Below are 15,068 nucleotides of genomic sequence, written 5' to 3'. Positions count from 1 at the left end.
AGCACATCCTGCCACCTGGGCTGCTGACCCAGGACAGGATAGGCCCCTGGTATTCGGGACCAGCCCTGGGCAATGGGGAACGCAGAGGGAAGGCTTGGCCTTCAAACCTGGGTCCAAATCCCAGTATCCTGAAATACTAATTTTGGGTCCCTCTGTGCCTCAGTTTCCTCATCTGTTAAATGGGATGATAATAGTACCTTCCACATAGGGTTCTGGTAAGGACTGGGTTGGCCTAGAGGGAGTATCACATGGTGACCAAGAGCAGGGGTTCTGGAGCTGCCCTGCCTGGGTCCAAATCCAGGCTCCTGCGCTGCTAGCTGTGTAATCTCGGCATGTTACCCTCTCTGTCTCTGTTTCACCTGTAAAAATGGAGATAAAAGGGCTGCCGTGAGGAGCCCATGTACCCGGAACACATGTCCTAAGTGCTCACAAGTGCCGCCTATTGGTTACACTGCACGGAGATGGTACTTGGCACACAGAGGTGCCCAGCAAATGTGGGCTCCATCCTCTGGTCCCCCTGACTCTCACATCTTGTGTTTCCTACCCCCAAATCCAAACACCCAAGACTCCCTTGGATCTCCCACCAATAAAATCTTATTAGCTTGTTCACACTCAAGCGTAAATGATGGACGGCCATTTAATTTATACCAGGGGAGCATATGCACACCTTCAGCCAAAGGAGCAATGTGCTGATGGTGGACTCCAGGCCACAGGCCAGGCTGGGGGTAGGGGGCATTTGGGAAGGTAGCTCTCCCAGAGTCCTTCAATGATAACCTCCTCAGCAGGCCAGGTATCTCCAGGCTGGAAAGGGTATTGGGTTTAAGACCCAGCTCTGCTCCTGATTGCTGTGTGACTTTCAGCAACTCACTTGACCTGTCTGAATCTCAGCTTCCTCATCTGCCTAATGGGATAACTTGTCTTCTGCCATCCTCAAGGGGCTGTCCAAAATTAAATGCATCTGAAAATGGTCTGCGTTTGTCTCTCAGGATTGTGGTTATTTGTCCACGTGTCCATCTGCTCTTCCCAGCCTGGATAGGGAGCAGGTGTTCAGGCCAATAACACAGCAGGTGTTCAGTGAACATGAGCTGAACTGCACATCCTGATCTTGGGGCATAATCCCTCCCATGCACCCAGTCACAGCCACATTCGCATTCTCATCCATTCCCCACCATGCCCCGCAGTGGCCTGGGGAAGCTTGGAATACCCCATTTAGCAGATGAGGAAACTGAGGCCTGGGGAAGTCAGGGCATTTGCCTGAAGTGGAGGAGCTGGGAATCACCCACAAGCACTTGACTGCAAAATCCATGCTGTCATGTGATTTCTGGATATCAGAGTTGGTGCCGGAAGGGGAGCAGTTTCCCTTCTCACAGGGATGTGGGACCGGCAGAAGGAGACAAAAATACAAGGACACCTACTGGCTTCAGGCACAGGCTACATTAGCCTGAACTTTAGGTCATCAGATTCTCGTGAGCTTTCTGCGTGGAGGGGTTCTTATCCTACAGATGGCAAACTTCAGGCTCAGCGAAGTAAAGGCATTTGGCCAGTAAGTTGAAGAGGAGGACTTGAAGCCAGGGGTGTCTGACACTGATAGTTGTGCCTGTGGCCATTACCATGCAGTGCCCTCACCCACACCCACACACACCCGGCTGGCTTGAGGGGCAGGGGGATAGAAGATCTGGGAGTGAACGCTGCTGCACCGTGGGGATGTCACGGGAAGGTGGGCGGATGATTTTCCTGGAGGGCAGACCTGTCCACGGGGATGGATGTATCCTCTGCAGGACAGGAGCTCCTGTCCCCGGAGGAATGCAAAAAGCCAGGGAGGTTGTAGTCAACTCTGAAAGGGTAGCGGACTAGTGGCCACTCAGGGCTGCCGCTGACCCCCGCCTGGGGGAGGCTTCTCACCCTCTTTCTGCTCCTCCTTTCCTCTTTGTCCCATCTCTTCCTCATCTCTGCCTGTGTCCCTTGTGTGACTTGGACAAGTTCCTTCACCTCTCTCCTAAATTCATAGCGTTTAACACCGTCCAGAGGGCCAAGGGCTCAGTAAGGGCAATTATGGTCGTTTTTCTTTTCTCCCCTCCCTTCATCCTGGCGAGCACTGAAGAAAAGGAGGCTGGACCCCCTGGGTTCTAAGTCTCCTCCTGCACAGGGAGCATCTCCTTCCTATCCTGTCCCATTCCTTCTTAGTCTCCAGGGAGGCAGGGAGAGCCGAACTCAGCCCGGGGTCTACTGGCGCGACCCGGGTATGCCAACCCTCATCCCTTCGCCTCAGTATCGCGTCCACGAAAGGGGCGAGCGCTCCCCGCGTCCCTTGGTGCCATCTCTGGGTGTCCTCCGCACAGGTGGCTGAGCTCCAAGAGGCGCTGGACGCGGGCCCTGCAGGAGCGCGTGTGCTGCCCCCGCCCATCCTGCGCTCGCGCCCGCGCCGGGGCACCGAGAACCCACGTGATTTCCCGGCAGAGGCAGCCGGCTCCCCGCACCCGCCGCCAGGCTGCTCTCCGCGCCTACTTTCAGTTTCGTGCGGAGCGCGGCGAAGCCGGGAGCGCAGCTGGGAGCGCAGCCGGTGAGTGCCCACCACTTCGCGGGGCAGTGGGACCCGGCTGGGGCGAGCGGCGCAGGGAGGTTCGGGGTGCAGACGCCGCGCGGAGCGGGGAGGAGGGGATGCCAGAGGACTCTGGAGCTGGACGTACCCATGGCCAGGTAGCTGACCTGATGGATGGTCGGGGCCACGGACGGCTGGACTGATGACCGGGTGGGCAGATGGGGCGCCGGTGGCGGGGCAGCGCTCAGCCTGCCACCCTGCAGAGTTTGGGGGATGAGTTTCGAGCCGCAGAGGAAAGCAAGTCTGGGTCACCCGGGTTGGGTTTCGGGACCCGGCTGCGTTCCCGCTCCCTCCCGTTCCTCCCCACCTTCGCACCGCTCCTGTCACCTCCTGGAGCTTCAACTTCTAATTGCCTTTTAAAGAATTCAAGTCCCGCTGCTCACTGCGTGGGACTTTTTAGCCTAAAAGAGCTTTTTGTGATGGACAATTCCAAACAGGTGCAAAAGTAGACGGAATAGGGGCTCCCTGGAGGCAGCAGTGGTTAAGAATCCGCCTGCCAGTTCAGGGCACACGGGTTGGAGTCCTGGTCGGGGAGGATCCCACATGCGGCGGAGCAACTAAGCCCGTGCGCCACAGCTACTGAAGCCCACGCGCCTAGAGCCCGTGCTCCGCAACAAGAGCAGCCACCGCAATGAGGAGCCCGCGCACCGCAACAAAGAGTAGCTCCCGCTCGCTGCAACTAGAGAAAGCCCGCGCGCAGCAACAAACGCAGCCTAAATAAATAAATAAATAAAAATAATAAATAAAAGTAGAAGGAATAGAATTAGGTTGAGCTGTACAAATATGTCAGTTTTGATATAACCAAGCCCCACGTAACCGCCACTTAGGCTTCAACAGTCATCACCCCAGACCAGCCCAGTTTCGTCCCAACCACACTTCATTTTGAAACAAATGGCAAACAGACGTAACAGCATCTCAACCGAACTTTCCCACAATGTACTAAAATAAGGAGTTTTTAAAAAGACATAACCACAGTACCATCAGCATAACTTTAAACATTTTAACAGTAATTCCTTAATGTCAGATCTCCACAGACTATTCCTGATGAACGTTTTAACCTCATAAGTAATAGGTGAATACAAGGGTGCCCTTTTGTTTACATGGGTGTCGTTTTGCTACTTGCTTTTTGCGTTTCCAAGTCGTTTTCAGCCATTTTCTCACCCGGGGGGCGAGGACCTGGAGTTTGCTGGGACAGCCATTGGGGAGGTTCAGGGAGGCCCCCCACCTTCAGCACCATTTGCATCCATTCTATACGTTGGGATTCTTATGTTTCCTTTTTAAGAGGTAGGGGGTTCTGCAGGCTTCAGAAGCAGTTTGAAAAGCAGCACTTCCCAGCCTCCCAGACCTGCGGACGGCAGGAGGTCGGGTGTACCCGGGGCCAGTACATAGAGCCTCATCCCTCCAAATTGCTTTTCTTTCTAAGAAGCAGTAAGCTCAGAAAACACTAGGCTTGGTCTCTTACCAGAGAACAGAGGCGGGGTAAATCTGATGATTTCATGGTGCATGCAGGCCCCCCATCCAGCGTGCTTTCCTCAAAACTTACCGATAGCACCGACTGGTCATTGATTATGCCCACCTGCCTCCCCTCCAAAGCACAGCACCGGGACTTCCCTGGTGGCACAGTGGTTAAGAATCCGCCTGCCAATGCAGGGGACACGGGTTCGACCCCTGGTCCGGGAAGATCCCACATGCCGCGGAGCAACTAAGCCCGTGCGCCACAGCTACTGAGCCTGTGCTCTAGAGCTCATGCTCCGCAACGAGAGAAGCCACCACAGTGAGAAGTCCACGCACCCCAATGAAGAGTAGCCCCCGCTCTCCGCAACTAGAGAAAGCCTGCACAGCAACGAAGACCCAACGCAGCCAAAAACAGAAACAAAAACAAAAAAACAAAGCACAGCACCAGCTTGATTGGAGCCTGGCATGGGAGGCAGAAGGACCAGGGCTCTCAGCACCTTGAATTTGCTTGGTGACCATGGACTATTTTATCTCTCAGAACCTCGGTTTCTCATCTGTAAAATGGGGATGATAACATGTCCTTCAAAGTGTGTTTCATGGGTTGGATGAGATGAGGTATCCCTGTGCATGGGCAACCTCAAGATACTGCACCAGCATGAGGAGTGATGGGTCCTTGATGAAAGCAGACAAGCGGAAGGGAAAGTTCTTTGGAAGAGTTTCCCAATATGCTTAGCCTTATTCCTCCACCAGATGCAGAGGTGCCTGGATGTTTGTAGGGCCAAGTCAGTCTCCTTACGCCCAACACATATACCCACCTCCCCTCTGAGAAAAATTCAGCCAAATTACTTAGTATGTCTTCCCCTGTCTGTTATGGATTGAATTGTGTCCCTGAAAAAGATACGTTGAAGTCCTAACCCCTCTACCTCAGAATGTGGCTTTATTTCGAAAAAAGGTCGTAGCAGATGTAATTAATTAAGATGAGGTCATACTACAGTAAGTGGGTCCTTAATTCAGTATGAATGGTGTCCTTATAAGAGAGGAGGCCAGCATAGGAAAATAGAGACACACGGGGAGAAGACAGCCATGTGACACAGGCAGGGATTGGAATGAGGTATCTACAAACTAAGGAGGTCCAACGACTGCCCAGAAACCACCAGAAGCCAAAAGAGGCATGGCAGGGCCCACCCCTAGAGGCTTCAGAGGGAGCATGGCCCTGCCCACACCTTGGTTTCAGGCTTCTGGCCTCCAGAACTGTGAGAGTATAAATTTCTTACATTTTAATCCACCCAGTTTGTGGTTCTTTGTAGCAAAGCTAGGAAGCTAATTTGCCATCCCAGAATCTCTCCTCTGCTTTCCACACAGAGTCCCACTAAGGATTAAGCAAATTAAATACAGGTGCAAATACTTTGTAAAAACTTTTTGGAGGCCTTCTAAGGATGTAAACTACGGGTTTTCTTTACCGGATCTATTTTTTGAGTGTTGCTGGTAGCCCAAAGTCTATCTTGGATGAAACTCAGTCTGCAAGGCAAACACCCAAATGATTTGAGAAACAAACAAACAAAAAGTCTGAAAAATCGATCAGTCTGACGGTTAGTGCAGGCTGTCTGGAGAAGGGAAGGCTTTTGGTCCCTCAGACCACCCTGAAGATCATATCTCTGCCATCCACTGCCCTTAAAACCAGGAGGAAGTGGTGAGGCAGGCAAGCACTTGGTTATATGTGGGACTTGTTACCCATAAAATAAGCATGCTTATGTAACCTGTATGCCATCTGGGGTTTCCTAGATCCTTGAGATCCGGGTGAAATTGTCATGAACCCCCATTATGCTCCTTTGGGAGGCCCTAAGTATTCTCAAGCTCTCTGTGGATCTGGAAGGTGGAGATGAATGTCAGCGTAGTTCTTCTGGCCACCTCTGACCCCAGACTCTTCTGCTCTGCAGTCATCCTCTCTCACTAGTAGAGCAGGGCATGAAGCCAGTAGGTTTCCTGGGGTGAAAAGATGGGAGACCTGGGGAAACCTGAGTTCACTCGTTTACCCTGCCTGTTTCAACCCTGATTCTCTGTGATGGGACTCCTGCTACATCCTGTGAGTCACTCCAAAGTCTTCTGATAAATTCCCAGACACAGGAGTCTTTCCCAGAAAGGTTTTTAGCAGCCCTTCCGGCTGGGATGCCTCTGACATTTGGCAAAGGAGAACCTCAACGAACTTGAGGGAATGTTGAGTTCACACTCAGATGACCTCTATTCTCAGTTTGGTTTTCTTCCTTCCAGACTTTTTTTCTATGTGTGTATATTCCTATCTTTTTTAATGGACTCATAACATAAAAACCAAAATGGAATTACACTTTTTAAACTAAATAACATGGAATTATGTATTAAAGGAAGATTAAATGCTATGATATCCTTTTTTTTAATTGTTTAGTTTTTAGTAGGTAGTACATTCACATAGTACAATAATATAAAACATGTATGGAAATATGTATGGAAATATGTTAATATAAATGTTTCAGACATTACATGAAATTTCTAAAAATCTTAAAAAAAAAAAAATAATAATATAAAACAAATAAAAAGGTATGTAATGAAAAGTAAGTCTCCCTCCCTCCCCAGTCTCCTGGCCACCTGATAACCCTTCCTGAAAACAACCAATGTTATCAGGTTCTTATGTCTCCTTCCAAAGACAGTCCAGGTGGGCACATGGAGATAGATATATATATATATATATATATATATATATATATATATATATGTATATACATATATATGTGTATGTATATACATATATATGTGTATATACATATATATATACACACACACACACATATATATGTATCCCCTTCTCACAAATGGTAGTATACTGTATATAGTGTTTTTTATCTTGTTTTTTTAAATTTAATGTAATTTGGAAATCTTTCCACATCAAAACAAAACAAATCTGCCTTTTTTCTTTTTCTTTTTAACAGCTACATAGTATTTCAGTGCATGGTTGTTCCATAACTGATATAACTGTTGTTGGGCATTTAGGTTGTTTCTTATCTCTTGTTATTTCAATCAGTGCTGTAACAAATATCCTTGTTCAAGCATCATTTTTGCCTACGTGAGAATAAATCTTTAGGGAAAACATCCAGGAGTGTGTTTGCAAGGTCAATGGGAAAATATGCAGTTTGAGCTTTGATAAATCTGGCAAATTACCCTCCTTAAGTGTTGTACTAATTTTCACTCCCACCAGCATGTATGAGGAGGCCAGCTTCCCACCCCTTCCCCAACACGTGTTATCAAACTTCTCCATATTTGCAGATCTGGTAGACAAGTAATGGTGTCCTATTTTTTTTTCATTTCTCTTATTATGAATGATTTTGGGCATCCTTTCAAATATTTAAGGCTCACTTATAGTTCCTTTTCCATAAACTGTTCATATCCTTTGCCTACTTTTCCATTGAGTTGTTGGTCTTTTTCCTGTTGAGCTGTAAAAGCACTTTACATATTAAGGAAATTAGCTCTTTGTAGTATGAGTATACTGTCATCTTAAGTGGCTGCATAGTTGTCCAAAGAATGGCTGAACCGTAATCTTTGTTAAACATTAAATTGGATCTTGTTTTCTCCTACTACATATGGACTGTTTCCTCTGTTTTATATAAAAAAAACAAGAGGTGACATTTTAATTCTTTCCATAGCCCTTCCCAGAATTCCTCTCAGGGAAGGAAGTATTTCTGGAAAAATACCTTGATAGGATTGGGGTGGGTGGGGCCTGTGTGCAAAGAGGTCAGCAGGGACCAGGACATGGGGGTCGGGGCAGACTCGCGGCATGGAGCATGTGTATGGGCTGGGAGTGCAATATTTGCTCCTGAAAAGAAGGAAGAAGGAGAGAGGAGAGAAGGGCGGATGAGGAGAAGGTGGAGAGAAGGTAGGCCACACAGGAAGAAGACCCCCAGAAACTTCTTGGGGGTAGGATAGCCAAAGGGCATTTTCGCTAGGGTGATGCCCCTACTTCCCACGAGGTGGGTAACTGACAGCACAGACTCCAGCACGGGCTCCGCTCTGCAATCATTAACCCGCTCAGCACACATTTGCTGAGTTTCTACATGCCAGGCCCTGCACTAGATACTGGGCTACAGCTAGGAGTACGACAGAGTCCCTGCCGCGGGGAGCTGATGTGCCAGCAGAAACAGACAGTACACAAGTACAAAAAGATGTGTGGTAGACCTCAGGTAGTGGCGACTATGGTGCAGGAAGACAAGGCAAGCAAAGGGGCAGGCATGCTGGGGGCAGAGGGAGGGTTGCGTTTGGAACAGAGAGGCCAGGCATGACCTTTTCATAAGGGGCTTTTGGGACAATTGAGGGGAGTGAGGCAGGGACTCATGAACCATGATGGTGCCTGGAGTGGAGAAGGGAGGGGAGGAGGGAAGGGAGGGGGAGCAGGAGGAAGGGAAGGAGGAGTTGATAAACTCACAGTTGTTAAAGCCTCTTATGAGTGAATTTTTTACCTGTAACTTAACAAAGGGCTGGACCTGGAGCAGGAGCCCTCTGTTAGAGGAGCTCTGCCGGTGGGGAGGCTGTAAGCTTCCCCAGGCCATGGTATTTCAGGTGGCTGTCTGAGCCAGGTCATCTGTAGCAGGAAAGATGGCGCTGCCCAGGGTGACATCCAGCCTTGCGATGAACATCCTGGTGACCAGAGCTCTGCTCACAGTCTGGATGGTTTCCTTCAGCTCCGTTCCCAATGTGGACTTCTAAAGCGATATATGGACTTTATTTTTATTTTTAATTTTTTTATTGTGTTAAAATACACATAAAATTTCCTATCGTCACCATTTTTAAGTGTACTGCAGTTCAGTGCTTTTAAAGACATTTACGTTGTTGTGAATCCATCACCACCATCCATGCCCATGACTCTTTTCATCTTGTAAAACTGAAATCCTATGCGCATTACCCAGTAACTCCCCATTCTTCCCTCCCCCCAGCCCCTAGCAACCAACATTCTACTATCTATCTCTATGGATTTGACTACTCTAAGTCTCTCCTCTAGGTGGAATCATACATTATTTGTCTTTTGGGGACTGGTTTATTTCACTTAGCTTACATGTCCTCAAGGTTCATCTATACTGCAGAATTTCCTTCCTTTGAAAGGCTGAATAATATTCCATTGTGTGTATAATCACATTTTGCTTATTCATTCACCCATCAATGGACACTGGGTTGCTTCCATGTTTTACGTATTATGATCAATGCTGCTATGAACATGGATGTACAAATATCTCTTCCAGACCCTGCTTTTAATTCTCTTGAATATATATCCAGGATCCAGGGTTGTAGGGGAATTCTATTTTGAATTTTTTGAAGCACCTCCATACTGTTTTCCACAGCAGCTACACCATTTTACATTCCTACGAAAAGTGCACAAGGGTTCCAGTTTCTCCACATCCTCACCAACACCTTTTGTTTTCTGTTTTTTAGATAGTTGCCATCCTAATGGATGTGAGGTGGTATCTCGTAGTTTTGATTAGCATTTCCCTGATGATTAGTGATGTTGAGCGTCTTTTCATGTGCTTATTGGCCATCTGTATATCTTTGGAGAAATGTCTGTTCAAGTCCTTTTCCCATTTTTGAATTAGATTGTTTTGCTGTTGTTGAGTTTTAGTTCTCTCTATATTCTGGATATTAATTCTTATCAGATATATGTTTTGCAAATATTTTCTCCCATTCTATGGGTTGCCTTTTTACTCTGTGGGTAGAATCTTTTGATGTATGATTTTTTAAATTTTCATGAAGTCCAATTTTTCTGTTTATTCTTTTGATGTCTATGCCTTTGGTGTCATCTCCAAGAAATCACTGCCAAACCCAGTGTCACATCTTTCATCCTATGTTTGCTTCTAATAGTTTTATTATTTTAAGTCTTAGGTTTAGGGCCTTGATCCATTTTTGGGTTTTTTTGTTTGTTTGTTTGTTTAAATTTTATTTATTTATTTATTTTTGGTGGCGTTGGGTCTTCATTGCTGCACGTGGGCTTTCTCTAGTTGCAGTGAGCGGGCTTCTCATTGTGGTGGCTTCTCTTGTTGTGGAGCCCGCCTTCTCTAGGTGCGTGGGCTTCAGTAGTTGTGGCTCGTGGGCTCTAGAACACAGGTTCAGTAGTTGTGGCGTGTGGGCTTTGTTGCTCTGCAGCATGTGGGATCTTCCCAGACCAGGGATTGAACCCGTGTCCCCTGCATTGAAAGGCAGATTCTTAACCACTGTGCCAACCGGGGAAGTCCCCCTTGATCCATTTTGATTTAGTTTTTATATATGGTGTTAGGTAAGGGTCCAACTTCATTCCTTTGCATGTGGATATCCAGTTTTCCCAGTACCATTTGTTGAAAAGACTGTCCTTTCCCCATTGAATGGTCTTGGCATTCTTGTCAAAAATCATTTGATTATATATGTGAGGGTTTATTTCTGGGCTCCCTATTCTGTTCCATTGGTCTGTATGTCTGCCTTTATGCCAATACCACACTGTTTTGATTACTATAGCAAGTTTTGAAATCAGGAAATGTGAGTCCTCCAGTTTTGGTTGTTTTTTTTTTTTTTTTTCACGATTGTTTTGACTATTTGGGGTCCCTTGAGATTCCATATGAATTTTAGGATGTGTTCTTTAATCTCTGCAAAAAAGAAGTCATTGGGATTTTGATAGGGATTGCATTGAATCTGTAGATCACTTTGGGTAATATTGACTTTTTTTTTTTAAGGAAAATACTTTTTTATTTTTAGTTTTAGTTTTTTAATATTTACTTATTTATTTGGTTGCTCCGGGTGTTAGTTGCAGCTCACCAGCTCCTTAGTTGTGGCACGTGGGCTCCTTAGTTGCTGCTCACCAGCTCCTTAGTTGCAGCTCGCCAGCTCCTTAGTTGCAGTACGCGGACTCCTTAGTTGTGGCATACGAACTCTCAGTTGTGGCATGCGTGTGGGATCTAGTTCCCTGACCAGGGATTGAACCTGGGCCCCCTGCATTGGGAGCATGGAGTCTTAACCACTGCGGCCACCAGGGAAGTCCCAGTATTGACATTTTAACAATAGTGAGTCTTCCAATCCATAAACATGGGATGTGTTTCCATTTATTTATGTCTTATTTAATTTCTTTCAGCAACATTTTGTAGTTACATTGTACAGATCTTTCACCTCCTTGGTTAAGTTAACTTCTAAGTATTTTATTCTTTTTGATGCTATTATAAATGGAATTGTTTTGGTAATTTCCTTTTCAGATTGTTATCTTTCATATTTAGAAACACAACTGATTTGTTTGTGTTGACTTTGTATCCTGCTGCCTTGCTGAATTCATTTATTAGTCCTAACAGGTTTTTTGTGGAGTCTTTAGGGTTTTCTACATAGAAGATCCTGTCATCTGCAAACAGATTATTTTACTTCTTCCTTTGCAATTTGGATGTCTTTTATTTCTTTTTCTTGCCTAATCGATCTGGCTAGAACTGCCAGTTCTGTGTTGAATAGAAGTGGTGAAAGCAGGCATCCTTGCCTTTTCCTGATCTTAAAGCAAAAGCTTTCAGTCTTTCACCATTGAGTATGATGTTTGCTATGGGTTTTTCATATATGACTTTTATTATGTGGAGTAGTTTCCTTCTATTCCTGGTTTGTTGAATTTTTTTTATCGTAAAAGCGTGTTTAATTTTGTCCAATGTTTTCTTCTGCATCAATTGAAATGATTGTGTGGTTTTTTTTCCCTTCATTTTGTTGATGTGGCATATTACATTGATCAATTTTCATATGTTGAACCATCCTTGCATTCCAGGAATAAATCTCACTTGGTCATGGTGTATAATCTTTTTAATTTGATGTGCTGAATTTGGTTTGCTAGTATTTTGTTGGGGATATTTGCATCATTGTTCATAAGGGATATTAGTCTCTAGTTTTCTTGTAGTGTCTTTGTCTGGCTTTGGTATCAGGGCAGTGCTGGCCTCCTAGAATGAGTTAGGAAGTGTTCTTCCTCTTCAGTTTTTGGGAAAAGTTTGAGAAGGATTGGTATTAGTTCTTTTCTAACTTTCTGGTAGAATTCACCAGTGAAGCCGTCAGCTCCAAGACTTTTCTTTGTTGGGAGATTTTTTTTATTGCTGATATATCTCCTTACTAGTTATAGGTCTATTCAGATTTTCTACTTCTTTGTGATTTAATGTTGGAAGGTTTTGTGTTCCTAGGAATTTGTCCATTTCATCTAGGTTATCCAGTTTGTTGGCATACAACTGTTCATAGTATTCTCTTACAATTCTCTTTATTTCTTTAGAATTGGTAGTGATGTCCCCACTTTCTGATTTTGGTAATTTGAGTCTTCTTTTTTCCTTAGTCCAAAAGGCTTGTCAATTTAGTTGAAGTTTTTGAAGAACCAACTTTTGGTTTTATTGATTTTCTCTATTATTTTTCAGTTCTCCTGTTCCTTTATCTACACTCTAATTGTTAATCATTTCCTTTCTTCTGCTAGCTTTGAGTTTAATTTGCTTTTCTTTTCTAGTTCCTTAGGTTGTAAAGTTAGGTTGTTGATTTGAGATCTCTCTTGTTTTTTAATGTAACATTTATAGCTATAGTATTTCCCCTTAGCACTGCTTTTGCTGTGTCCCATAAGGTTTGGTATGTTGTGTTTTTGTTTTCATTCATCTCTAAGCATTTTCTAATTTCCGTTGTGATTTCTTCTTTGATCCATTGGTTGTTTAAATGTGGGCTGTTTTGTTTCCACGATTTTGTGAATTTTCCAGTTTTCTTTATGTTATTGATTTCTAACACCATTGTGGTCAGAGACTATACTTTGTATGATATCTATTTTTAAAATCTATTGAGATTTAATTTGTGCCCTACATATGGTCTATCCTGGGAAATATCCCATGTGCAATCAAGAATGTGTATTCTGTTGTCGTTGGGTGGAGTATTCTGTATATATCTGTCAGATCTTATTGATTTATTGTATTGTTTAAGTCCTCTATTTCCTCACTTATCTTCTGCTTGATTATTCTATCCATTATTGTGAGTGGGTATTAAAGTCTCCAACTATTTTTGTAAAACTGCCTATTTCTCCCTTCAGTTCTGTCAGTTTTTGCCTTGTATGTTTTGGTGGTCTGTCATTAGGTATGTAAATGTTTATAACTGGTATATCTTCTTGCTGAATTTAACTTTTTATTAACATATAAAGTCCTTCTTTGCCTCTTGTAACCTTTTTTTGATTTAAAGCCTACTTTATCTTATATTAGTACAACCACTCCTGCTCTCCTTTGGTTACTATTTTCATAGAATATCTTTTTCCATCCCCTTACTTTCAGTCTGTTTTTGTCCTTGAATCTCAGCTAAGTCTCTTGTAGACAGCATATAGTTAGATCATGTGTTTTTATCCAGCCAGTCTCTGTCTTTAGATTGGAGAGTTTAATCCATTTACATTTAGGTTATTACTGATAAGGAGAGACTTATTTCTGTCATTTTGCTGTTTGTTTTTTATATGCCCTATAGCTTTTTGGTGCCTTATTTTTTGCATTCCTCTCTTTTTGTGTGTTTAGTTAACTTTTTGTAGTGAAATGTTTAAATTCTTTCTTAATTTTCTTTCGTGTATATTCTATAGCTATTTTCTTTGTGGTTAACATGGGGATTACATTTAACATCCTAAAGTTATAACACTCTGCTTTGAATATAGTGGCTTAACTTCAATAACATACAAAAACTCTGCTACTTTACAGCTCCATCCCCACTGCTTTCTGTTGTTGATGTTACAAAATTATATCTTTATACATTATGTGCCCCAAATATAAAATAATAATTTTTAAAAAACACATTAGTCTCCCAGTTTATGAAGAAAACAAGATTTGGAATTACAAACCAAAGTTACAGTACTGTATACTAGCCTTTACACTAATAATTGTTTTTCTTTATATGTAATAGTCTCTTAAATCCTGTAAAAAACCAAAAGTACAGTTACAAACTATTGCTACAATTATACTAGCTTTTATAATTGTCCATATACTTACCTTTATTGATATCTTTATTTTTCCTTATGACAGTGAGGTACTGTCTAGTGTCCTTTCATTTCACCCTGCAGGACTCCCTTGAGCATTTCTTGCTGGGCACATCTAGTGGTCATGAATTCCCTCAGCTTTTGTTTATCTGGGAATGTCTTGATTTCTCCCTTACCTTTTTGTTTTTTTTTTTGTTTGTTTTTTGGCTGCATCAGGTCTTAGTCGCGGCACGCGGGATCTTCGTTGAGGCATGCGGCATCTTTTGTTGTGGTGAGCAGGCTCTTCGTTGCAGCGTGTGGGCTTCTCTCTAGTTGTGGTGTGCAGGTTTGTTTTTTTCTCCTCTCTGGTTGTGGCACACAGGTTCCAGGGCGTGTGGGCTCTGTAGTTGTGGCGCGCAGGTTCAAGAGTGGGTGGGCTCTGTAGTTTGCAGCACGCGGGCTCTAGTTGAGGCGCACGAGCTCAGTAGTTGTGGAATGCGGGCTTAGTTGCCCCACGGCACGTGGGATCTTAGTTCCCTGACCAGGGATCGAACCCATGTCCCCTGCATTGTAAGGTGGATTCTTTTCCACTGGACCACCAGGGAATTCCCTCTCCCTTACTTTTGAAGGACAGTTTTGCTGGGTATAGCATTCTTGGTTGTCAGTTATTTTCTTTTTGCACTTTGAATGTATGGGCCTACTGTCCTCAGGCCTCCAAAGTTTCTGAGGAGAAATTTGCAGATAATCTTATTGAGGAGCGCTTGTATTTGATGATTCATTTCCCTCTTGCTGCTTTCAAAACTCACCCATTGTCTGTGGTTTTTGAAAGTCTGCTTATAATGTGTCTTGGTGTGGGTCTCTTTTAGTTAATTTTACTTGCAATTTATTGAGCTTCTTGAATGTTTGTATTCAGCTTTTTCATCAAATTTGGGAAGTTTTTAGCCATTATTTCTTCAATTTTTCTCTCTATCCTTTTCTCTCTCTTCTTCTGGGGCTCCCATAATGTGTATGGTGGTCCACTTAATCATGTCTCACACATCCCTTAAGCTCTGTTCACTTTTCTTCATTCCT

The sequence above is a fragment of the Eschrichtius robustus genome, chromosome 19, assembly GCF_028021215.1.
Source record: "Eschrichtius robustus isolate mEscRob2 chromosome 19, mEscRob2.pri, whole genome shotgun sequence".
Lineage (NCBI taxonomy): Eukaryota > Metazoa > Chordata > Mammalia > Artiodactyla > Eschrichtiidae > Eschrichtius > Eschrichtius robustus.
The sequence above is the reverse complement of the archived record's forward strand: the minus strand, read 5'-3'. Positions refer to the sequence as shown.